Source organism: Oryctolagus cuniculus, chromosome 4 (assembly GCF_051225735.1).
Source record: "Oryctolagus cuniculus isolate XC-2025 breed Fujian yellow rabbit chromosome 4, ASM5122573v1, whole genome shotgun sequence".
Classification (NCBI taxonomy): domain Eukaryota; kingdom Metazoa; phylum Chordata; class Mammalia; order Lagomorpha; family Leporidae; genus Oryctolagus; species Oryctolagus cuniculus.
The window spans coordinates 150,646,778-150,674,299 of NC_142870.1; the positions used below are offsets into that span (position 1 = coordinate 150,646,778).

The window sequence follows — 27,522 nt, forward strand, 5'->3', positions numbered from 1 at the left end:
AAGAACAAAGCTCCTCTCTGTTTTGTGCTAAGCAACACCAAGGTGCAGACGTGCAGGTGCACAGACACCACACTGCACGGGCACAGTGTTGTGCAGTGGGATCTGTCTTACTTGTTGGGGTGGCATGCCTGTCACAGCACTTCGACTCTGCCACTGCATTGGGAAAGCTTCCTTACCCAGGTACTCCTGACTTGGACTGAGCCCAATGTACGCATTTACAAGAGTCTTTCATGATGCACACAGCGGCACCAAATCCTCAGAGGACGTGTGCCCCCAGTCATGACCCTTCCCCGCTTCACAGCCCTGGGCTCCTTTTGAGCCTTTCCAAATCACTTATGGCAGTTTTCTCGTATGAAATCAACAATTCTGCAAAGCTGTTAAAAAGATAGAAAAAGGGAAAAGGGAAGAGTACTTAATTTGAAGCATATTTTTCTGCACCCTTGTGACTTAGAAATGTCATATGGATGTTATCAGGGACTAGCCGAAGCTCTCTAAATCCGCAGCAGAAAACCCAAAAGTTGTTGCAGCAGATGGAACTACTCAGCAATTCTATTTCTGGGACCAGAGGATATTTTAAAGCACTTATACGAATTTTAGGTACAATATAGTTCCCATATTACTGAAGATTAGAAGCTAAAGGGTACCTCCCTTTTTAAAAATCTGTCCCACAAAGCGTTTGAATTAAACTTGACTTGGAAGACATTTTCAATCCAGGAATCAGCAGAGAATGCAGGGAAATGCTTTCAATTCTTGGATCTCTACATGTGCAATTGTGGTAACACTGCTTTACAACAACTGCCAAGACAGGGGCCCGAATGCCAGCTGTAGAAATTCAGCCTCTTTCCTTTGACCTCTTCCTCTCTGTCCTGTTCTTCCTGCAACCCCAGACTCCGTCACTTCCTGCTCCACAGTTGCCTCGACATCCCCACCTTCTACCTGATAATACCTCTGCATTTGGGAGATGAAAGCATCATCATAAATTTCAAGATCATTTTCAGGTGTGCCATGAGACACAGATGCCTGTGCTAGACCATATGTTCAGACTTATAAATACTTTATTAACAATCACGGAGCTTTACAAAAGGCACACTATAGAAAGGCAGTGGCCTCGAAGTCTCTCACATCAACTACTCAAAAACATCCAAATTCCCTGCTGCATTTAAAATATGATTCTACTATTTTTATTTGGCTTGGTTTTAACATTTCAGAGTAAAAATCTATCAAGTACTAACAGAATCTGTAAGCGGAGAAACTATCTGTCTTTAACAGGTTGCTAGCTGGTGAAAGTGGAAAGTGTCGTGTTCTGAAAAGAATAAAGAACCAAAATCTTCACCTACTGTCATATCTGCCAAACCTCTGGGGCCCTTGATGCCCTGGAAAGAACAGCAACTTGGGTTTAAAATGCAAGATTCTGAGATCTGACACAGAGCCAGCAAGAGATTGTGAGAAAGCTCACCGGGGTGCAGAGGCCGCTGTCTGCCTTCACTCCCTGCTCTGGAATTCTATCCGACCCCTCACGGGGAAGGCCAGGGTGCTGAGGAAGCGTACCCTAGAACTTCCAATACAAGAGGACTACACAGATGAGCCGGGAGCACTCCTAGAAGACCAGGTCATTTTGAAATGAAGCCAGAGGTGAGAATAAATTCAGGAAAAGGCCACTCAAGATCCCTGGTCACTGCATAGACAGCTCTGAAGTAGACCCCACCTCCTCCCCATCCCTTTTCTTCAGGACACCGATCACCCCTGTCTCTGCCCTAATGCATCACAAAGCTTTCCTGGCTGCAGCCTCTCCGGAAGATCCTCCAGAGAGCCAAGGTAGTAATGTGTGACCCTGACCAAGTCACTATAACCTTCAGTCTTTGTTTTCTCATCTGTAAAATGGGCATCAGTGATCCTTCATCCTCTAAGGTATGTATTTATTTATGCATTGATTGATTGATCAACTGATTGATTTGGAAGGCAGAGAGACAGAGACAAAGACTCTGCTGGTTCATCTCCAATATGCCCACAATAGCTGGCGTTGGGGAAGGCCTAAGACAACAGCCAAGACCTCGATCTGGATCTCGCATGGGGGTGACAGGGACCCAACTACTTCAGCCATCACCTGATGTCTCCAGGTTGTGCATTAGCAGGAACCTGGAATCAGCAGCAGAATCAGAACTCGAACCCAGGCACTCCTATATGGGATGTGGTTATCCCAAGTGGCATCTTAACCACCGTTCCAAATGCCCACCCATACCTGTAAAGTGTCAGGCTCTCTGAGTTTGCTGCACCTCTCTAGTAAACCCTAACCATCAGTGAAACCACAGGTTCAACCCACGGCTGACCTACTCCACCATCCCATCATGGAACGACAGCTTAGCCTAGGACAAGACCAGGGCGAACAATGGCAGCCACGAAGTCTTTCTTTTCATACCAAATGACCTTCCAGGATGTCTTTTTAATTTTTTGCAGTCTCGCCACATGGTTAATTCATTAAAGATCATCAAAATGTCACATTTTGTTAGGATTTCTCCCTGGTTTTTCATACATATTGGTGCTAAAATTGTTCACACTGATAAATTTACTTGTTTTATGTGTTTAGAAATTCTGCAAATCTCCAGCTATTCCAGTAACTATCCCATGTTTAAGTTAAATATATATGTTAAATAAGTTCACTGTGTAAGTACTTAAAATGAATATTTTCTAAAGCAAGCTTGGTTGATTTCCTATACAGATCCTCATGTGTATCCTAAATGTTTATTTCTTCTACAGAGATCCTTCTTATCAGTCTTTATTTCATGTATATCCAAAAGTTGAAGGAGAAAGGTGAGTGTTACCATTTGTCCTGCTGGGCCTTGGTCACCGAGAGTTCCAGCAAACCCAGGAAAGCAGGCATTTCCCTAAAAATAAACAAACCAAAGGCATAGGCTCTCCCCTTGATTCCAACTAGATTCCAACCATCAGATCTACTTTGAGATACCAGGCTAAAGCCAATGAGTGTGCCATCAACATTTATGAACTGTGTATCCATGGAGTAAGACATAGGACTAGAAGGAGCAGGAGGTTCTCCTTATGGGAACCATGCAAATTCCCCCTGTATACCTAGCCCCAGCCAAGCAAATGTGCATACACACACACACACACACACACCTTCTAAATAGAGTCTTAAAAGATGACCCAATACTCAAGTGAGTCACAAGGTCATATAACAAAAAATAATTCAGGAGGTCCAAACTGAGGGCCTCACATGAGAAAGAAAAAGGCCAAACCCACCCCCACCCCTACCCTCTGGTCCTCACTCTCTCAGAAATGGTATATGGTGGCCTTAGGCTCACTGCTCATCTTGGTATTTGAAATGATGTAGGATTATCTGGATATAATTGATGCTTTTTTATTCATAATTGATATTTTTATTTGAAACTAGAAAGATAAGTTAAATGATTGGCAACCAAGTTAGGTTAAGATCAAATGTTTCTTTGTGTCCTTGTCAATGTATGAAAATACCAATTTTTGAGTACATGGAAAATGTACATTCTCTTTCCTTCCCTCTTTTTCATACTGAACACTAGTCCAGGCCTTTTTCCCAGAAGATCTTGATCTTTAATTTTTTTTTTAAGATTTATTTATTTATTTGAAAGAGTTACACAGAGAGAAGGAGAGGCAGAGAGAGAGAGAGAAAGGTCTTCCATCCGCTGGTTCACTCCCAAAATGCCCACAATGGCCAGAGCTGTGCTAATCCAAAGCCAGGAGCCAGGAGCTTATTCCTGGTCTTCCACGTGGGTGCAAGGGCCCAAGGACTTGGGCCATCTTCTATTGCTTTCCCAGGCCATAGCAGAGAGCTGGATCAAAAGTGGAGCAGCCAGGACATGAAGCAGTGCCTATATAGGATGCCGGCACTGCAGGTGGTGGCTTTACCCGCTACGCCACAGCACCAGTCTGGATCTTGAATTTCTATCAGCTAAATACTGCCAAACTGTTAGCTATCCACAGGGGTCTCCCCAAAAAAGGAGCTGCCAGTGAGGGTAGCTCCTCAAGACTGAATCTCCAGAACCTAAAGGAATGGATTTTTAATAGGAGACTCCAAGTCCACCAGGATGGCAGCCACATTCTTGAAAATCTAGTCCTAGAGGGAGGAGCCAAGATGGCAGAATAGTGAGGGCACACACCAATAGTCCAGGAAAATTTAGTTTAATAAAAGCGGAGTTACGGTAGCCTCAGAAAAAGGATCAGGAAAAAATTGCAGAGGAAACTCTTCCGGAGCTATTCGCTGTGACTCAGAGGACCTACTGGGAGAGCAGGGTTGCCCACCACGTGGAAGCCGAACCGCAGGAGCCACAGAGTCTGAGCGCCAGTGCGGGAAGGGGAGTCGATGTGACACAGACACCAGCAGGGAGAGGAGGGACGCCCAGGGCTCCAAGTCCACACATCGGCGCTGGAAGCGGAGGTGAGCTCAGTAACCGGAGACATTGGCGGGGAAACGGCGGACAGAATTTTAGAGGGACGAGGGTTTTGAAGCGGGAAAGTCCAACAGACTGACTACAGAAGAGAAGGAAAAATAAATAAATAAATAGGTGGGGGCATACTGGTACAGACAAGTTCCACTCTCTGCCAACCTTGCAAAGGTGAGCAAGAGACAAAGAGCGGGGATATACATAATAAAAGGGGAGAGTTAAGGCTACAATTCAGTAGCCTAGGCAACCCAGTGGGATTCTGCAGGAGAAACCGAGCCTGCACAGACTCTGGGTAGAAGCCAGAGATCGGAAGCTAAATACCACCCATTCTGCTCAGCCTTGCAGTATTACTTACCTCCTGAATAAAAAATAAAATAAAATAAAATAAAAAAATGAATAAATAAATAAATAAATAAAGAGAGATTTACCACACATAACCTGAGGGTGTCACCTTTGCACACCTGTAACCCTGAAGAACCAAGCAGAGCTCTCAGGCCACACCCATCTCAAGCCTCCAAGGCTTCTCCAACAGCAGGCAGTCCACTTAACATGGACATAGTATAATAAAAAAAAAAAAAAACACCTCACAGTGAGGGAAACAGAATTAACCATGCCAAGCAATAAACACAGAAATCGAGGGAACAAGATCAACGATGACCTTATGATGCCTCCAAATAAACAAAACACCCCAAGCCAAGATTATGAAGATGATGAGATAGAAGAAATGCAAGATATGGATTTCAAAAAATTTATGATAAGAACATTTAGAAGTTTTCAAAAGCAAATCCTTGAACTACAGAAATCCTTATTGGACAGGATTGAAAATCTCTCTTGTGAAAATGAAATTTTAAGGAAGAATCAAAATGAAACACAGAAACTAGTAGAACAGGAAAGTGTGATAGTGAAGAGAAATCAAAATGAAATGAAGAGCTCAATAGATCAAATGACAAACACATTAGAGAGCCTTAAAAACAGAATGGGTGAAGCAGAAGAGAGAATATCAGACTTAGAAGACAGAGAACAGGAAAGGATACAGTCAAACCAAAGAAAAGAAGAGGAAATTAGAAATCTAAAAAATATTGTTGGGAATCTGCAGAATACTATTAAAAAAAACAAACATTTGGGTTCTAGGAGTTCCTGAAGGCATGGAGAGAGAGAAAGGATTAGAAGGCCTTTTTAGTGAGATACGAGCAGAGAACTTTCCAGGTTTGGAGAAGGACAGAGACATCCTAGTACAGGAAGCTCATAGAACCCCCAGTAAACATGACCAAAAGAGATCCTCACCACGACACGTTGTAATTAAACTCACCACAGTGAAACATAAAGAAAAGATCCTAAAATGTGCAAGAGAGAAATGTCAGATTACTCTCAGAGGATCTCCAATCAGACTCACAGCAGACTTCTCATCAGAAACACTACAGGCTAGGAGAGAATGGCGAGACATAGCACAGGTGCTAAGAGAGAAAAATTGCCAGCCCAGAATATTATATCCTGCTAAGCTCTCATTTGTGAATGAAGGTGAAATAAAGACCTTTCATAGCAAAAAGAAATTGAAAGATTTTGTGGCCACTCGTCCGGCCCTGCAAAAGATACTTAAAGATGTGCTACACAAAGAAACACAGAAACACGGCCATCAATATGAAAGAAGGGAAAGGAAGAACACCTACCAGTAAAAGAGCATGGGAAGCTCAAAGCATATACTAGAAAATATCTCTGGGAAAATGGCAGGGCAAAGTCACTATGTATCAATAGTCACATTAAATGTGAATGGCCTGAACTGTCCAGTTAAAAGACACAGACTGGCTGACTGGCTTAAGGAACAACACCCAACTATTTGTTGCCTACAAGAAACACATCTCTCTAACAAAGATGCATGCAGACTGAAAGTGAAAGGTTGGAAAAAGATATTCCATGCCAACAAAAACCAAAAAAAAGCAGGTATAGCCATATTAATATCAGACAAAATAAACTTTAATACAAAAACTGTTAAGAGAGACAAAGAGGGACACTATATAATGATTAAGGGTTCAATTCAACAGGAAGATGTAACTATTATAAATGTATATGCACCTAATTACAGGGCACCGGTCTATTTAATAGATATGTTAAGGGACTTAAAGGGAGACTTAGATTCCAATACAATAGTACTGGGGAACTTCAATACTCCACTCTCAGAAATAGATAGATCATCCAGACAGAAGATCAACAAGGTAACAGCAGATTTAATCGACACTATTGCCCAAATGGATCTAACAGATATCTACAGAACTTTCAATCCTACATCTAAAGACTTTACATTCTTCTCAGCAGTGCATGGAACCTTCTCTAGGATTGATCACATACTAGGTCATAAAGCAAGTCTCAGCACATTTAAAAGAATTAGAATCATACCATGCAGCTTCTCAGACCACAGTGGAATGAAGCTGGAAATTAGCAACTCAGGAAACCCCAGAAAGTATGCAAACACATGGAGACTGAACAACATGCTCCTGAATGAACACTGGGTCATTCAAGAAATCAAAAGAGAAATCAGAAACTTTCTGGAAGTAAATGAGGATAACAACACAACATATCAAAACTTATGGGATATGGCAAAAGCAGTATTGAGAGGCAAGTTTATAGCAATAGGGGCCTATATCAAGAAATTGGAAAGGCACCAAATAAATGAGCTTTCAGCGCATCTCAAGGACCTAGAAAATTTGCAGCAAACCAGACCCAAATCTAGTAGCAGAAGAGAAATAATTAAAATCAGAGAAGAAATTAACAGGATTGAATCCAAGAAAACATTACAAAAAATCAGCCAAGCGAAGAGCTGGTTTTTTGAAAAAATAAACAAAATTGACACCCCATTGGCCCAACTAACTAAAAAAAGAAGAGAAAAGACCCAAATCAATAAAATCAGAGATGAAAAAGGAAACATAACAACAGACACCACAGAAATAAAAAGAATCATCAGAAATTACTACAAGGACCTGTATGCCAGCAAACAAGAAAATCTATCAGAAATGGATAGATTCCTGGACACATGCAATCTACCTAAATTGAACCATGAAGACATAGAAAACCTAAATAGACCCATAACTGAAACAGAAATTGAAACCGTAATAAAGGCCCTCCCAACAAAGAAAAGCCCAGGACCAGATGGATTCACTGCTGAATTCTACCAGACATTTAAAGAAGAACTGATTCCATTTCTTCTCAAACTATTCAGAACAATCGAAAAAGATGGAATCCTCCCAAATTCTTTCTATGAAGCCAGCATCACCTTAATCCCTAAGCCAGAGAAAGATGCAGCACTGAAAGAAAATTATAGACCAATATCCCTGATGAACATAGACGCAAAAATCCTCAATAAAATTCTGGCCAATAGAATACAACAACACATCAGGAAAATCATCCACCCAGACCAAGTGGGATTTATCCCTGGTATGCAGGGATGGTTCAACATTCGCAAATCAATCAATGTGATTCACCACATTAACAGACTGCAGAAGAAAAACCATATGATTATCTCAATAGATGCAGAGAAAGCATTCGATAAGATTCAACACCCTTTCATGATGAAAACTCTAAGCAAATTGGGTATAGAAGGAACATTCCTCAATATAATCAAAGCAATTTATGAAAAGCCCACAGCCAGCATCCTATTGAATGGGGAAAAGTTGGAAGCATTTCCACTGAGATCTGGCACCAGACAGGGATGCCCACTCTCACCACTGCTATTTAACATAGTTCTGGAAGTTTTAGCCAGAGCCATCAGACAAGAAAAAGAAATTAAAGGAATACAAATTGAGAAGGAAGAAGTCAAACTATCCCTCTTTGCAGACGATATGATTCTTTACTTAGGGGATCCAAAGAACTCTACTAAGAGACTATTGGAACTCATAGAGGAGTTTGGCAAAGTGGCAGGATATAAAATCAATGCACAAAAATCAACAGCCTTTGTATACACAAGCAATGCCATGGCTGAGAAAGAACTGCTAAGATCAATCCCATTCACAATAGCTACAAAAACAATCAAATACCTTGGAATAAACTTAACCAAGGACGTTAAAGATCTCTACGATGAGAATTACAAAATCTTAAAGAAAGAAATAGAAGAGGATACCAAAAAATGGAAAAATCTTCCATGTTCATGGATTGGAAGAATCAACATCATCAAAATGTCCATTCTCCCAAAAGCAATTTATAGATTCAATGCAATCCCAATCAAGATACCAAAGACCTTCTTCTCAGATCTAGAAAAAATGATGCTGAAATTCATATGGAGGCACAAGAGACCTCGAATAGCTAAAGCAATCTTGTACAACAAAAACAAAGCCGGAGGCATCACAATACCAGATCTCAGGACATACTACAGGGCAGTTGTAATCAAAACAGCATGGTACTGGTACAGAAACAGATGGATAGACCAATGGAACAGAATTGAAACACCAGAAATCAACCCAAACCTCTACAGCCAACTTATATTTGATCAAGGATCTAAAACCAATTCCTGGAGCAAGGACAGTCTATTCAATAAATGGTGCTGGGAAAATTGGATTTCCACGTGCAGAAGCATGAAGCAAGACCCCTACCTTACACCTTACACAAAAATCCACTCAACATGGATTAAAGACCTAAATCTATGACCTGACACCATCAAGTTATTAGAGAACATGGGAGAAACCCTTCAAGATATTGGCACAGGCAAAGAATTTCTGGAAAAGGCCCAGGAGGCACAGGCAGTCAAAGCCAAAATCAACTATTGGGATTGCATCAAATTGAGAAGTTTCTGTACTGCAAAAGAAACAGTCAGGAGAGTGAAGAGACAACCGACAGAATGGGAAAAAATATTTGCAAACTATGCAACAGATAAAGGGTTAATAACCAGAATCTACAAAGAGATCAAGAAACTCCACAAAAACAAAACAAACAACCCACTTAAGAGATGGGCCAAGGACCTCAGTAGACATTTTTCAAAAGAGGAAATCCAAATGGCCAACAGGCACATGAAAAAATGTTCAAGGTCACTAGCAATCAGGGAAATGCAAATCAAAACCACAATGAGGTTTCACCTCACCCCGGTTAGAATGGCTCACATACAGAAATCTACCAACAACAGATGCTGGCAAGGATGTGGGGAAAAAGGGACACTAACCCACTGTTGGTGGGAATGCAAACTGGTCAAGCCACTATGGAAGTCAGTCTGGAGATTCCTCAGAAACCTGAAGATAACCCTACCGTTCGACCCAGCCATCCCACTCCTTGGGATTTACCCAAAGGAATTTAAATTGGCAAACAAAAAAGCAGTCTGCACCCTAATGTTTATTGCAGCACAATTCACAATAGCTAAGACCTGGAACCAACCTAAATGCCCATCAACGGTAGACTGGATAAAGAAATTATGGAATATGTACTCTTTAGAATACTATACCGCAGTAAGAAACAATGAAATCCAGTCATTTGCAACAAAATGGAGGAATCTGGAACACATAATGCTGAGTGAAATAAGCCAGTCCCAAAGGGACAAATACCATATGTTCTCCCTGATTGGTGACAACTGACTGAACACCAAAAAAGAAACCTGTTGAAGTGAAATGGACACTATGAGAAATGGTGACTTGATCAGCATAGCCCTGACTGTTAATGAACAACTTAATACATTATCCCTCTTAGTAGTTTTTTTTTTGTCTGCTCTACTTAATATGACTGGTTTAATTCTATAATTAATACACAGTTATTCTTAAGTGTTGAAATTTAACTGAAATGTGATCCCTGTTAAACATAAGAGTGGGAATAAGAGAGGGAAGAGATGTACAATTTGGGACATGCTCAGGCTGACTTGCCCCAAATGGTAGAGTTAGAAACATACCAGGGGACTCCAATTCAATCCCATCAAGGTGGCATGTACCAATGCCATCTCACTAGTCCAAGTGATCAATTTCAGTTCACAATTGATCATAATGAAAGGACTAAGAGTCAAAGGGAGCACATAAACAAGTCTAGTACCTGCTAATACTAACCGATAGAATAAATAAAGGGGAGAGTGCTCCAACATGGGAAGCGAGATACTCAGCAGACTCATAGAATGGCGGATGTCCTAAACAGCACTCTGGCCTCAGAATCAGCCCTAAAGGCATTCCAATCTGGCTGAAAAGCCCATGAGAGTATTTCAGGCATGGAAAGCCAAGACACTCTGGCAAAAAAAAAAAAAAAAAAAAAAAAACCTAAATGAAAGATCTCTGTGAGTGAGATCCCAGTGGAAAGAACAGGTCTTCAAAGAAGGAGGTACCTTTCTCTGAAGGGAGGAGAGAACTTCCACTTTGACTATGACCTTGTCTAAACAAGATAAGAGTCGGAGAACTCAAGGGGCTTCCATAGCCTTGGAAACTCATGACTGGAGCATGGGGAGATTACTTAGGCCATAAACAAGAGTGTCAATTTGTAAAGTCAACAACAGGAGTCACTGTGCACTTACTCCTCATGTAGGATCTCTGTCCTTAGCGTGCTGTACATTGAGACTTAATGCTATAACGAGTACTCAAACAATATATTTCACTTTGTGTTTCTATGGGGGTGCAAACTGTGGAAAGCTTTACTTAATGTATACTAAACTGATCTTCTGTAAAAAATAAAAAATAAAAAAAAAAAGAAATTATCAATTCCCAACTTGACTCTCACTGGGATTAAACATGACAATAGGTCTGATCTGATTTCATCATCATTTAAAAAATCATCTATTATTTTTCACTTTATGTTTCTATGTGGGAGCAAACTGTTGAAATCTATACTTAATGTATGCTAAACTGATCTTCTGTAGATAAAGAGAATCGAAAATGAATCTTGATGTGAATGGAAGGGGAGAGGGAGTGGGAGAGGGGAGGGTTGCGGGTGGGAGGGACGTTATGTGGGGGAAGCCATTGTAATCCATAAGCTGTACTTTGGAAATTTATATTCATTAAATAAAAGTTTAAAAAAAAAAAAAGAAAAGAAAATCTAGTCCTAGAAAGCTAAGAGAGTTCAGGCGTAGACGAATCCTAAAGAAAGAGCAGTGTCTGCCCCACAGCTGAAACTGTTCCCTTCCGAATGCTGTCTGGACTCACCCAGCACAGAGGCGCCGAACAGCTTGTTTTTAAAGGTTGATGCTGCATAACTGAAACTCCGACTTTGCCTTTCTGTTTTTATTGTTATTCAAAAGATAAATGAGAGTGGGATTAGGCAGGCAGTGGGGTAGCCTAAGGAAGCCGTGGAAAGCACACTGGCTGAAGAGGAATGGGTTTCCTGCTAACAGGTCCATTACCCCAGTGGAATCATGCTCCTGGGAGGATGTGGGCCTCCACAGACCTTCAGAGGTTCTTTTGATTCTTACCCTTTTCCCTATGAATCCCCTTTTCCCCTTGGTGACCGAGTCACCATCTTCTCCATTAATAAAATGAAAACAGAATTTTGAATGTAAAGAAAAATAAGCACAAACAAATGCTGCGTGCTGCATACTAGTTGCCAGGCCCAGAAACAGACCTTACTTGTGCACCAGGATAGCCAGGGAGTCCAGGTTGACCCTAATGTCAGACATGAAATAAGGTCTTACGTAGGATCACACAGTTAAGTGTTTTCTTAACATTCCTCGGGGAGAAAGCAGAAACAATAACTCTGAGAAAACAGACTCAAAACAGATGCCAGGAAAACCAACTGGAGCAACAGTTGTTATCTTGGGTTGCTCTCAAGTGGTCATATTTCATTTCTCTACAGGAAACAACTTGTAAAGTGTTTTTACGAAATTTTCTACCTCTTTGATATATTGTATAATGCAAATTCCTTCTTGGGCATTTTTCTCTCCCAGTTTCAATAACCTGAAATTTGATCCAATGGAAACCAATGAAGGGGCACCGAATTGAGTGCTGGAAAGCAGGTATGCTTCAAAATGCTCATTCCCTCAGCAAATATTTACTTAGCACCTCGTATGTGCCAGGCACTTCTCTAGGCACTGGAAATTCAGTAATAAACAGACAAAGACACCCCCTGGAAACTTACATGCTAATGAGGAAGCAAGTAACAAAGAAATATGTGTCAAAGAGAGAGAAATGCTATTAAGGAATAAAGAAAAGCAATTAAGGAATAGAGGATTATGGTTTTTCCTTCAATATCCATGGGGGGATTTGTTCCAGGAGTCACTGGGGATACCAAAATTCCCCCAGTGGCCCCAAGTCCCTTACAGAAAACAGTGTACTATTTACAGAGAACCTACACACATCTTCCCATACACTTTAAATGATGCCTGTACTACTTATAATATCCAATACAAAGTAATACTTGGTAAGTAGTTGACACAATGTGTTAATTAGGGACTAATGACATGAAGATGTCTCTACATGTTCAGTATGGATGCAATTTTTTCTTTTTTTGTAGAAAACTTTTATCTAATAAATATAAATTTCAAAAGTACAACTTTTGGATTATAGCGATTCTTCCCCGCATAACCACCCTACCACCCACAAACCATTCTATCTCCTACCCCCTCTCCCATCCCATTCTTCATTTAGATTCATTTTTAATTATCTTTATATACAGAAGATCAACTCTATACTAAGTAAAGGTTTCAACAATTTATGGATGCAATTTTTTCTAATTGTTTTCCATCTGCAGTTGGCTGGATCTATGGATACAGAACCCATGGATACACCAGAACAAAGTATGTGTGTTGGGTGTTTGGGTGCTATTTGATGTAAGGTGGTTAGGCAGAGCCTGTTTCATAAATGTGGCAGTTGAGCAAAGACTGGCATGAATTGAGAAGGCAAGCCAAGCAGATGTCTGGAAAAGAATGCTCCAGGCAGAGGAAGAGTATGTGAAAAACCCTGAAGCGAGAGAGTGAAATTATGTCTGAGTTTTACTCCAAAACACTAAGCACGGATAGAGAGATAAGTGAGTGGCAGTATAAATACTCAAAGCAAAACAGGTCAAAGGTTTGTCATTGCTTGAGCTGGTGATGGGTACTCAAATGAAGGGCTGTCACTATACCAGACTCTCCATTTTTATATGTGTTCCAATTTTGCTGTGACGAGAACTGACAAAAGAAAAAAATTGTTTGGGGACATGTCAATTTTAAGATATCTATTGGATAACCCAGGGGAAACAGTTTTTGAGTTCATGATATTGGTCCAAGCTGGAGATCATGGGCTACTGTGATTCCATTGGACTGGATTCCCCAAGGAATGTCACCGTCACCTGAGGGCTAGGTGAAGAGGGAGAGAAGCATGCAAACTGAGCCTTGAGCTTCTAGTGCTTAAAGGGGAGGGACACTTAGAAAACCCAGCAAAGGCGACTGAGAGAGCAGCCAGTGAAACCCAGGAATGTGGGGTTTGCTGGAGTTGAGTGAGCAAAGGTTTCGAGAACAAGCCTGACATCATCTTTGTCCAGTGCACCTAAGAGATGGAGTAGGATGAGAGCAGAGATGGAGAACCAGCCACTGAACTTAGCAACACGGGGCTTACCTCCACCAAAGCGGAGGTGGTCAGCTGGGAAGGTGGAGGGGTGAAGGCTCACTTGGCATCAGTTATAAATAAGGTAGGGGGCCAACGCTGTGGTGCAGTAGGTTAATCCTCCACCTGCAGCACTGGCATCCGATATAGACACTGGTTCTAGTCCCAGCTGCTCCACTTCTGATTCAGCTCTCTGCTGTGGCCTGGGAAAGCAGTGGAAGATGGCCCAATTGCTGGGGCCCCTGCACCCAAGTGGGAGACCCAGAAGAAGCTCCTGGCTCCTCACTATGAATTGGCTCAGCTCCAGCCATTGCAGCCATCCAGCAGATAAAACACCTTTCTGTCTCTCTCTCTCTCTGTCTATAATTACCCCTCAAATAAATAAATAAGGTCATTGCTTAACCTCAGTGCTACTGATATGTTGCACCTGATAGTTTCTTGTTGTGAGGGGCTGTCCTGTGTATTGTAGGATGTTAAGCAGTGTCTCTGGTCTTTACTTGATAGATACCAATTTAACTGTACCCTGGTTGGGACAACCAAAACATATCCAGACATTGCCAGCTGTCCCCTTGTGGGTAAAGTCCACTGGTAGAGAGCACACTTTCAGTGAGTGTTATCAGAGAGAAATTAGGAGGCACTTAGTTGAGTAACAAGGTTTTCTGTTGTTGTTTTTATTTTTCTTACAATGGGAGGTATGCCCACCTCTTTGTATGTTGATGGGAACGATAGGTGGAGTGGGAAGAAAACTTGATGGCACAGAAAAGTGAGGCCATACCTTCAGAATCCAAGGCCTGGAGGAAGCAGACAGCAGTGGAGTCCAGTGAGGGAGATGAGGGATTAGACTTTGGTAGAAGCAAGGACAGTAAGTCAGAGCAGGAGACAATAGGGCAGAGGGACAGGAACAAAGGCCGGGTGGTGGGACCTCTTGGTGACGGACATATGTGGAGTTTTTTCTTATGTTTTCTTAATAAAACAGAAAGCAAAATCCTATCTTTAAATGTGGAAGAGAAAGCAGGCCTTGAAGATTTGAGGAGGGGGCGGGGGGAGGAAATCACCAACAGAGAGAGGAGGAAAGTGCACAGATGAGGAGAGTGTGGTCGGTTGGCCAAGCAGCAACGAGGCTGATTTAAAATGAGACCATCACATCTCACCAACAAAAACTCACACAAATGTGGGCTGAAGCTATGCATTCTGTAACATTTATCTCAGTGAACACAGACTGCCTTGTGCTTAGCTCTGAGCTGAGAGGTGGCTCAAAACACGCACCTTTGAGTGCTACCTAGAGCGCCACTGCTATGCAGACTCCTCCCCAGAAAAGAAGAACTTAGACTGTCTGGATGGGGCTCCAGTGGGCCAGTGTTACACGCAGCTCTGTCTCCACCTTGCTATGTGCCCATAGGCAAGTTGCTTCAGTTATGAACCTCAACTTTCTCATAACTCAACAAGGCTGAACTAGACCATCACTGAGGTCCCCCCCACCCCCCCACAGCTCTATCAATACACAGATGTTTGCTAAGAGCCTACTAGTAGGTTTGAGGTAGTTCCCTGCTCAATACAGCCACTGGGGAGGCAAGAGGATTGCAGAAAACCCAGCCAAGTCATGACATCACTGAGTAGCTAGGGATCGGTAAATATCCCAAAGACTTCTTATCTGGTGATGTCATAAAGGCTGTTGGCATTTGACTTATTCAGCAATCCTCACGTGACCTCCATGCTTCAGTGACCCATTAACTCCATGGGTTTTTGTTTGTTTTTAAAGATTTATTTATTTGAAAGAGTTACACAGAGAGAAGGAGAAGCAGAGAGAGAGAGAGGTCTTCCATCCACTGGGTCACCCCCCAATTGGCCACAACAGCCAGAGCTGCACCTATCTGAATCCAGGGGCCAGGAGCCTCTTCCGGGTCTCCCACGTGGGTGCAGGGGCCCAAGGACTTGGGCCATCTTCTACTGCTTTCCCAGGCCATAGCAGAGAGCTGGATTGGAAGTGGAGCAGTTGGGACTAGAACCGGCGCCCATAAGGGGTGCTGGTGCTTCAGGCCAGGGAGTTAACCCACTGCACCACAGTGCCGGCCCCGACTCCACGTTAAAATACAAGCTTCTTATGGTGGTGACAGTAATTCATTCATACACCTATTGAGAAGCTACTCTTGTCAGGTTCTGTCCCAGCAATACGAAAGTGAGCCTGTTGCAAGCCTGCTGGCTGGTCCACACACTGATGATTGGGCCCCTGCACCTGCATGGGAGACCAGGGTGGACTTCCATGCAGGACTAAATTATAATGCAACCTGATGGACAAGGCCTACTGCAGAAATACAATGCGTTTTAGGAACACAGAGCGTAGGACAATGAGTTCTGTCTGGGGAAGGTCAGGAAGGCTTCCATGTGGAGAAGTCGATGTCTGCATTGGTCTTATAAAATGGATAACATTGTCCAAGGGAGGGAGATGGGAAAAGGCGTGCCAGAGACAAGACTGTTTACAAAAGCAAGGAGCTGGGAAAAGGCCTGGCATGGAAAAGGCCGGGGTGGAACTCTCTGGCGTAGATGGGAGATGAAGTCAGGAATCTGATTTTTAAGTAAGAGAGACAAGATCAACTTTTGTTTTTTAGGGAGGAAACTCTGGCAGCTACCACATATTGTAAGCAGCCTGTAGAAACCATTCCTGGCATACTGCTTGGAAAATAACTGTTAGTCCAGTAACACAAAACAAAGATTCTACTCCTTGGTTCAGAATACCCTTTAAGGAACCCTAGGCTTTGTTCCTTTATTTCCTGGATGTCCATATCCACCTGGACCGAGAAGGCCCTAAGAAATGACACAAAACTGTGGGGAGCAACTCGGACTAGACTAAGTTACTGGAATTAAGACTTATTCTATGCATCTGCTCTCCCACAATATGGCGCTGGGAGAGGAGAAAACAGCTTCTACACAGCTGCCTCCAGTTCAGCCAATAAACTGTAGGACTTGCTCCTGATTGGAGGAGAGCAGCGTACTCGGCATGTGGGCAGCCGAGTTGGGATTGGCAGAGGAGGACTATAAAGGAGGAGAGAGACGGCATGCACGAGGAACATCTAAGAGGAACATCTGAAGAAACACCTGTGCAGCCCCCGAGAGAGCCGGCCAGCGGTGTGCCGCTCCCCCGCGGAAGTGGGGAATGTGGCAGGGGGAACCGCCCTTCCACGGAGGTGGAAGGGTCGGTAGCCAACCCGGGAAGAACCAGCAGCAAACCCGGGAAGGGCCGAGCAGACGAAAGAACAGCGCAGGGTCCTGTGTCATTCCTCCACGCAGACGGGGAGCGACATAATGGTGCCATGACTCGGATAGGAAACTTAGGAGGGAAGAAATGGAAAAATACCGGAGAGAGAGACTAGCAAAGAGCCTAGGGGAAAGCCGGACGAAAAAGGTGCCGGAAGAAGCTATTGAAAGCCTAGGCATAGAATCGGATACGGACTACGGGGGGAAGCTGGGAGAAATCTCTAAGGTCGAAAGCGAAAGTGAAAGCTAGAACAAACAGACTCGGATACGGACTGTGGGGAGAGGCCAGGAGAAATGAGGGAGGAGTATTGTTGGAGGAAAGCTTGGGGAAATATACCGGGTAGAGAAAAATGTTAGGGAAATTGAAGCCGCGGGGGCAGGCTGAGGTGGAGACGAAAGCTACTTTGGGATTCTCAAGTTAGCTCGGGAATAAGGGGCGAAAAGTTAAAACCAGAAGTGGAAACGTAAGCCAGGTTGGAATCCGTCTGATTAGCCCGGGGAGCAAAGGATGGGAAGCCAAATCGTGGGGCGGAAACGTGAGCTGGGTTGAATTCGCCAGGTTAGCCCGGGGAACTTGGATTGAATGCTAGTGGCGGAAACGTGAGCTGAGGCTGTGTGACTCGCGGAGGCTGCCGCGCACAGAGAGAGCATGCGGAGCACAAGTAGATAGGGAACGCTGGGCTAGTGCGAGACCGCGGAGCGCGCGCGCGAAGCCAAGCCGCACAAAGCCGGGAAGCCGCGCAGATGAGAGAGGCGCGGGCTGAAGCGGCTCAGAGCCGGGAAGCCGCCGAGAAGCAGAGCCTCAGGGCGGGCGCCGGGAAGCCGCAGGGATAAGAGAAACAGAAGTTTAGAAGTAAAATGAGAGAAATAGGAATGTTGGTAGACAGACGTAAAATGGGAGAGATAGGAATGCCCGGAGATATAGAGAAAAATAAAGCCTCCCCTCAACATGGCAATGAGAGAGCTTGGATTCGGTCTGCCTGATTAGGGAGGTGGTGAGCACCTGCGGGCGGCTAGCAACTTACGCGCCGCAGGTCACCGAAGACAGGCATGAATTAACATCAATAGTCTCCCCACAATACCGCAATGAGAAGGCTTGGATTCGGTCTGCCTGATTAGTAAGGCGGTAAGCACCAGCAGGCAGCTCGACAAGAGTATGAGCTGCAGGTCACCGAAGATAGGCACGAATCAACACCAATAAGTTTCCCCACAATATGGCAATGAGAAGGCTTGGATTCGGTTTGCCTGATAGGTTTTGTAAGCACCTGCAGGCAGTTCTAGCAGAGTAGAGCATGCGCTGCAGGGCACCGAACACAGGCACGCATCAGCGCCTAAAAACCTCCTCACAACATGGCAAAGAGAGGACCCGGATTCGGTTTGCCTGATTGATAGGACTTGTAAGAACCTGTGGGCAACTCTAGCAAGCAGAGCAGAGTGTGTGCCGCGGGGCACCGAAGACAGGCGCGTAGCAACACCAAAAAATAAAAAGAAAGGGGGATCTGTGGGGAGCAACTCAGACTAGACTAAGTTACTGGAATTAAGACTTATTCTATGCATCTGCTCTCCCACAATATGGCGCTGGGAGAGAAGAAAACAGCTTCTACACAGCTGCCTCCAGTTCAGCCAATAAACTGTAGGACTTGCTCCTGATTGGAGGAGAGCAGCGTACTCGGCGTGTGGGCAGCCGAGTTGGGATTGGCAGAGGAGGACTATAAAGGAGGAGAGAGACAGCATGCACGAGGAACATCTAAGAGGAACATCTGAAGAAACACCTGTGCAGCCCCCGAGAGAGCCGGCCGGCGGTGTGCCGCTCCCCCGCGGAAGTGGGGAATGTGGCAGGGGGAACCGCCCTTCCACGGAGGTGGAAGGGTCGGTAGCCAACCCGGGAAGAACCAGCAGCAAACCCGGGAAGGGCCGAGCAGACAAAAGAACAACGCAGGGTCCTGTGTCGTTCCTCCATGAAGAGGGGGAGCGACAAAAACGAACTTCAGAGTCACGCAGATTCATATCTGGTTGGCATCAGTATCTGAACCATTGGAAATGTCCACAATACAAGGTAGGGAGGACAATGGGGTTTAATGAAGGTTAGGGGAGTCATTTCCATAGGATAGACACTGAGTAAGGGAGCATTTAGGTTTAAAACTGGAAGAGTCTGTGAAACAAAGAAATTGTCCTGCCCTTTTAACTTCCTCTGAGCCAAGGTTCTGTCCATCACAGAGATGACACCACAGTTTAGGAAACTATCCTACTGTACCAAGTTTCCCTTGGGCTAAACTTGCTTTCTTTGTAGGACAAAGGAGCATTGAAAGAAAACTCCAGAATTGGTCAGTCTCCAGGAATACAGACAGACTTTGGAGAAAAAACACTGAGATAGAGGCAATGTAGTTTAGTGATTAAGTGCACAGGCTATTAAACTCAGGAAGATCTGAAATTTTTTTAAAGATTTATTTTATTTATTTATTTATTTTTATTATTTGAGTTACAGAGAGAGGGAGAGACAGAGAGAGAGGTCTTCCATCTGCTGGTTCACTCCCCAGATGGCCGCGACGGCCGGAGCTGTGCCGATCCGAAGCCAGGAGCCAGGAGCTTCTTTCAGGTCTCCCACATGGGTGCAGGGGCCCAATGACCTGGGCCATCCTCCACTGCCCTCCCAGGCTACAGCAGAGAGCTGGATCAGAAGAGGAGCAGCTGGGACTAGAACCAGCGCCCATATGGGATGCCAGCACTTCAGGCCAGGGCTTTAGCCCGCTGTGCCACAGTGCCGGACTCACAGATCTGAATTTTTGTCCCAGTTCCAACCCTGGTTGTATAAGTGACCCTGGAGCAGTTACTCAACCTCTATGAACTTCAGTTTCCTTGTCTGTAAATTAGGTATATATTATCATTTACCTAGGTATGGCTGTCGGAATCTGAAGTGACATAACGCATTGAAAGTGCTTAGCACAATGGCAGGCACAGAGAAAGTACTTAGAAAATGAAAATTCACCTCTTGCTGTACTTTCTCTGTATAGTAGTAATGGTTCTAGCAGGAGGGCAGCAATGGTGGTGGTGATGACAGTGATGATGGTCATGGTATTGGTAGAGGTGGTGATGGTAGTGATGGTGGCAATGATGATGGTGGCAGTGATGGTGATGATGGGATGATGGTGGTGATAGTGGTAGCAGCAATGGTGATGATGGTGGTGGTGATGGTGGCAATGGGGATGGGGCGGCAGTAGAAGTGATTTGGTGCTGGTGATAATATTGCTTTTACTGAAGTTAGTGATGGAGGTGGTAGTAGTGGTGATGAAATGTCACCTTCAGTAAAAGTATCCCTCCCTCAGATCTGTCCCAGGGAGACACCAAGAGGTGCAAGCTTTGTGTTACTTTTAATCAGGAGATTTTAATAAAGTTAGATACAGTGTTGACTTCAGCATCTGAGCTTTTAGAGTGTAGATGCAGAATATTATTTGTCTCCTATATATTTTTAAAGCAATCCTTTCATGTTCTTTTCCTTTCCACATTTGAGTTTTTGTCCCTTAGGCCTACAGTGATTATCTCCCCTTGCCAACAAATACAATTCTGGTGCTAAAATAAATAAATGAATAGCTACTGGCCCCTCTCTGAACTGTTGGTGAGAGAAATCTCAGCTACATGAGCTACAGGAAAGATGACATTACCCTATACAATAAAATTAATCCCAATAAAGTGGGGAATTACAAATCATCAGAAAATAGCTAACTTACTCCCATGCTCAGAGTTCTGACAAAGGGTAAAAATGCAAAGCATGGTAGAAGTACATTTTTTATGATCCTTGGTATACAAACATAGCTTTGACACTCCAGATAATGAAACCCACTCTCTGGAATGCTTACCGCTCTTGTTTTTTTGCCCTGAGAAAAATGTTTCATGGAGCATCTCTGCACTACCCCAAAACTAAACGTTTATAAAATGTATTTGTCAAACCAGAGAGCCTCCCTGGCACTTCCCTCTTCAACAGCACATGAGAAAGCAAAATAAACTCCCGAAGATGTCTGAGGATTGCTTATTTCTACAGGGGTTTGAGAACCTTTGACTACTCGGAGACTCAACAGCTCTACAGATCATGTGAGATCTGTAATCCCAAGTTTAATGCATCAATAGTATTAGAATTTTATGTGAAATGAGAAGAAATGAGAAATTCACTCAAAAGGCAAAAAGAGAGAACCTAGACTCACAGGCCGCCCTTCGGTCCTTGCTGACCCCAGGGGGCCTCTTTCTCCCGCATCATGGAGATCTCCCCTTTATAATACAGGATGAAGATGAAGTTGATCTCCTCTGCTGAGCCCATGCGGTTTTGTGTGACTTCCCTAAGGGACCGTGCAGTCACTCTCCTCAAGTCCTGCGGGCCTCATTTCACAGCCTGCAGGCGTTGTTGAAGACTCCCTTAGACTTGGTTAAACAGAGACAACTGACAGACAGCACAGCAACCCAGCTACTGAGAAGCAGCACAACCAGGGATGTGGCGTCCGCAACAGAAAGGTCTACTTCCATCCCCTAGGCGCGAGCGTGGGACCCTGCACTTGTGCTGAATCCAACTGCGGATCTATCTGGGTTTTGTTTTTGTTTCTGCAACAGGCAACTTGCCACTTTATTTCTTTTCCTTTTTTCCTATAAGAGGGCTGGTCAGATGCCCCTGACCAGATCTGAATATAATAAAATTTTAAATAGAACAATACCCCTACATTTTCTGTCTAAATTTCCTACAACATGTCTTTCAGAATTGGACTTTAGTTGACAGTCTATGTAACTAAAAGACCTTCACATTTTTCCTTGAACACTTGACCCAGTTATTCAACACTTTTGAACAAAACCTTTAATAGTAATATTTTAAATATAAGATTCATATTTTAATTCATATTTTAATAATTTTCTGTCAGTGTGTCCCATCTTTCTGTGTGTCTGTCTATATGTCTTTCCTTCTGTGTATTCATCTATCCAGCTATGAGGTAACAGGCAGTCTATAGCATCACCAACCATATCAGAAATACACACTGGAGGGGCCAGCGCTGTGGCATAGCGGGTAAAGCTGCCGCCTGCAGTGCCTGCATCCCATGTGGGTGCCAGTTCAAGACCTGGCTGCTCCACTTCCAATCCAGCTCTCTGCTATGGCTTGAGAGAACAGAAGATGGCTCAGGTCCTTGGGCCCCTGCACCCACATGGGAAGACCCAGAGGAAGCTCCTGGCTCCTGGCTTCGGATTGGCGCAGCTCTGGCCATTGCAGCCAATTGGGGAGTGAACCAGCGGATAGAACACCGACCTCTCTCTCTCTCTGCCTCTCCTTCTCTCTCTGTGTAACTCTGACTTTCAAATAAATAAATCTTTAAAACAAAAAAAAGAAATACATATTGGAAATGATCACGTAAGGAAAGAACAATATATAATAAAACTCAAAGGAAGTCCCCAAGTTGCGAACAAGTCTATTCTCTGCATACCTTCATTCCTCTGGGCCCAGCTTTTCCTTTTGAGTCATTTGGCCCTGGGGGCCCAGGATTCCCCTGCAAAAAGACCATGACCAAAATCACCACTAAGACCACAAAGTCAACCGTCTGGCTCTTGTACAGATGGGGCCTGACCTACGATGGCTTGACTCACAACATCTTGACTTCACAAAGGTGCAAAAGCAATACACAACCAGTAGAAATCGGACTGCACATTGTACATTTTGATCTTTTTCCAGGCTAGCATAGGTGATACATTCCTCAGGTGCCAGGCAGCCCCACAACCACAAGGGCACCTCACAGTGTGTTGTGCTGCTGAGCTAGGCTGTTCAGTAGCTGAGGTGCACTAAAAGCATTTTCAACTATGATAGCTTCAACTTATGATGAGTTTGTCCTGACCTGACACGATCCCATGGTCAATCAGGGAGCATCTGGATTTTTTAAATGTTCTAGAATTGGTTCTACACTCGTGAGTCTCTCCTTGGAGACGAAGCTTGGCCTTTAGTGTTTAATGCAAGTAATTAATTTTAGCCCCAATATGTAACATGCATAATATATGCAATTATGCCTGGGGCTGGGGGTTTGGGGTTGGGGAGCAAGATGTTCTACCACATGCTAAGAATTAGAGGAAGTCTCTGTGTTCTAGAAGGGAAAATGTGACTCCATTGAAAGATCAGGAAGACAAGCGCCTGGACTTTCACCTGCTCCAAACAGAAAATATTCTCCAATGCGACTGATAAGAACTCCATCTGCTATACATAGGACTGGATTTTCCTGGCCAAGGGAGACAAGGAGGACAGGACTAGGACTTCGGATGTCCTGGAGCTTTTATTTTGAGCTTGCATTCTTCACTCCTTTCTTGCTCCTCAAGTCCCTAAGCCATCGCAAACGCTGCCTCGTCAGGAAGCCACTCTGATCTTCTGTCTCCATCTGTCTGACCCTTCTCTGAATGATGAGAGTATTAGGTGGGGAGTAGACCAGGCACTGGCAAGACACAAGTCAGAGGCCAGCCCCGCCCCTTACCATCTGGATGACAAGTCATTTAATACCCCCTGAGACTCAGTTTTCTCATCTAAAAAAATTGGGGGGGGGGGCAATGCCTTCTTACATATTTCTGAAAAGCTGATGAGTTATCATATCCCTTTGATGTTCTATTCTTTTGTTCTGCATTATAGATCAATATGAGCTTGCGTTACACACCCTTGAAGTTCAAGTCCAGATCGCATTGGTCAGTATGCTCTCACAATATACCCAGAGCAGAAGGGGGTTCGCAGCAGATGGTCAATGTCCACTGCATCAAGTTAGCTCTTGTAGAAAATCCCTGGTCCCACAGACCCCAGAACAAACAGTGTGGCCTTGTGTTGTCTGTCCTGGACACTCCAGGGCATGAACCTGCCATTGCTCATGCACTGTTGAGCTGTAGCCTTCAGCCCTACAAATCTATCTGAGCACCCAGTAAGCCTTTTTGTCCAAAACTCCTGGGTGGTCCTTGCCTTCCTCTTGGTCCCTGGTCCAAAGATATTAAAATTCAGCCAATTTCTCTAGATCCATTTATATTCCATATAACCACAAAATTAGCTTGGATGCCATTGGAAACATAAATTCAGGTGCCGTGCCCTGGCCCATTACCATCTCATTTATCAAACTTGATCCAGTGGCCTCTGCATGCAGAGACACCCCTCCAGCCCTCTGCTCACTCACTCCAAACTCATTTCTGTGATGAGCATGAACGTGTGAAAACACACTTTTAGGTTTTAATTCACCCAACTGATGTTGAATCCTAAAAGAGGGAGAAGAGGGGCAGAGCTAGGATATTGATCTTCCTTGAAAACATCAACCTTTCCCTTACCCACACAAGGGCTCAGGACCAGAGATTGTGTTTTCGATTTCATCAAGAACCAAAGATTAAGTGGCTTCATCTCACTGACTACATTGCTGGGGAGTTGCTCATTTTCTCTCCAATCTACTTCACTGATTTTTGACACTTTAATTTTTCTCCAGCTTGTCTGAGAAACCTTTTCCTATTAGAAGCATTGATCGTGGCTTCCAGTCTCCCGGGTGAGGCATTGACAGTCATCTATTTAAATAGACCCTCATATTCGCAGCCCAGTGGGAAGGTGAGAATTAAGGAGAGAAGCCATTGATTATCCCCCTCAAGACTCCCAGCGTGACCTGCTTCCCTCTTACCCAGGCATCAGCAAAGTCAGAACAGAGGGGAAGCAGGAACACAGCAGTGGTGGCGGATCCAAATGTGAATTAAGCCCATGATCAAAGAGACAAGAGAAAACATGCATCTCTTCCTCATTTCCCTCTGCATTCATATAGATCGCCCTGGTAAAATCAATACACTGGCTAATCACTTTGATTACCCAGCTCCTTCTTTAGTACCTTTGTCAAGTCCAAAAACAGCAGAAGGCATCTCACGTTATCGGAAGGCATCTCAAGTTATCGGGTGACGCTTGCAGGATACTGAATTAGGAGGAGGAGGAGAAAAATCTGTTGCTTTAAAAGTTCTTCCATTTGAGGAGTCTTGGAAGCGACTTGGCTTTTAGAAGAATGATACGCAACGTGTTCTGAACGGCAGACAGAGCAACAGATCCGGGTTACGCTTGCAGGATTCCAAACAGCCAGTTGGAAGCTCCCGTTTTCCAGGTAACACTGGACAGCTTACGATGTCCCACTGGACTGAAATCCCCGAGGCGGAGTCCCTTGCCTCAGTGGTCTGAGTGTCCCAGGCAGATCAGGAGAGCGTCCTGTGCATATCAGACACTCAGTGAACACCAAGATGGTTTTTCCTGCCGACCTGAACACAATGTGAATGGACTGTAAACACCATCTGAGTGATTTGAATGCATAGCTTCAGATGCAACGATTACGACCCTTCCGCAGGTTTGATGATGAGATGCCTCGGTTGCATCCCAACTTTATCACTGACCAGCAGTGTGGCCTCTCACCTGTCTCCATTTCACCCCTGTACATGGGAATCACAGAAAACCCTTGTTTCCCACCCCCGCCACTGAAGGAGTAAATGAGTTAACACGAATGCTTGGAGCGGTAACCAGGACACCGTCAGTAACCATTACTTACTGTGGCTTAACCTCTCCAGCAGAGGGGCTATCCTATTTGCTTTAGGAGGTACCCAAGGCCATTCTGATTTAAACCAAATCCCTGGAAAACCAGCAACTTAGAGCTTCAAACAAATGCCCTTTAGCACTGAAGTCAAGTTGTCTGATAGCTGCGAGCATGGGCACCCCAGCTGTCCTCGGTAACCTGGTTCACCGGCTTCCCCCCGCACACCCTGTCGCAGAGAACACATCAGTGAGTTCATCAGGCCCCCTCCACGTGCCCGTCAAAGGCAGCCTTCCCTGCAAGAGGTCACCAGAAAGCCACATGAGAAAGACTCCAAAAGGGTTTGACTGCCTGTGACCAATCCTCTCCGGAGATGGAGCTGGAGAGAAAATGAGTTCCCACTCATATTGGGAAAACACAAGACCATATCCCTGTTGATTTCCCAGGCTCTATCCATCTCCTTCCAACATCTCAGCTGGACGTGGAGGCAAAAACGCTCTGTTAAAATAAACCAAACTTCTATTTTTTGGCTTAATAACTCAATCCTAAAAGTCTCGCCTTCCCTCTCGGGCACACAAAGTAAACACTCGCTGGAATGAAGGGCCCTTATCTCATTCCAGGAAACACAGGAGCGAGCATGACACTATGGGACAAAGGCACACGGAGCACAGGGAGAAAGAACAGAAAACTGGATCTTAAACCCGACAGGCCTTATGGCAAGTAGCTAGCTCACTAGGCAAAGGGTAAGCTGTTAGACTGATTCATTCAATAACCAATTTAATTGCTCACCAAATGAATATTCTGATTTCTACAGAGAAGATGCGTGTTCCACACTGAGGCTAATATCCATTTTGTGAATTGTACTGACTTCTTCCACGTTGCCCAAATGTCAGCTAACTCACTGATTATTCATAGGTGTGCAAAGAGCAAAAATATCAAGCTCGGAATGAATCAGTATGTGGATCAATTACTTACGCTTCTTATTTTTTGAACTCTGCAGCATTTTTATTAATCACTATTGTTACATTATTCTGCTGTTTGTGAGTTTCATGAGTTAATTTTTAGATTTATAAATATGAACCAAGTTGTAAAAAGAAAACATCTAGAAAAAGTTGTGAAATATTGTCTAACCTTCAAATCACATTAGTAACACTCATAGCGCAACATTTATGAAGACACCATGGTCATTTGTAGCAAACTTTAGACTCTTGTTATGGGTCCACGCTTACACATTCATACTAAGGAGACAACTTCAGCAAAGCAAAAGCAAAAAACCTACACTCAGTTTTTCTTGACATCACTGACCATGATGTCTACCAAAATAGAAATTATCTAAGTGTCCAACACAGAAGAACAAATCATCCACATTTAAATGATAATAGGGTAGTGTGCAGCCATTCAAAAAGTGAACTATAGCCTTAATTTTATCATAAACAACAAATTTAAAGTTTTACTTTATTGCCAAAAAAGTATGCAATTTGTCACAAATACAATCTTTTCTATAAACAAAGTTTTATTTAGAATGCCATTGTATTATGTATCTTTGCAAAGGTCAGGTTTGGCTAATTTTATAAATTATATTTTATATAAATACATTAATTATAATTATATGTCTAGTATAGATAGCAACAAGTCGTATTTTCCCAGGGTCCAAGGGAGGCCATAATCTAGGGTTCAGCACCTCTGTCAGCTCTATTCTTCCAGGGTTACTGCCCGATCCTGAGCAAGTTCTAGCGTCAGAACATAAATGGGTCTGAATGATGAGTGCTCCAACATTGGCTCAAACCACAAGCTGTTGACACTGTAGATAAGCCCAGTTCACTCTGAAGTCTACAAATACTCAGGATTTTA

General features: G+C 43.8%; 1 long non-coding RNA gene across 1 annotated transcript in view; it reads right to left on the reverse strand.

Annotated features, from left to right (window-relative positions):
- Nucleotides 1-329: 329 nt before the first annotated feature.
- LOC149127173 (uncharacterized) overlaps nucleotides 330-27,522 on the reverse strand; it is a 34,859-nt gene continuing 7,666 nt past the window's right edge. The window contains exons 2-5 of the long non-coding RNA XR_016232983.1: nucleotides 22,597-22,659; nucleotides 2,820-2,882; nucleotides 1,338-1,373; nucleotides 330-374 (exon numbers count right to left, since the gene is read on the reverse strand). This is a non-coding gene — a long non-coding RNA (uncharacterized LOC149127173). The remainder of the gene's footprint in view (nucleotides 375-1,337; nucleotides 1,374-2,819; nucleotides 2,883-22,596; nucleotides 22,660-27,522) is intronic.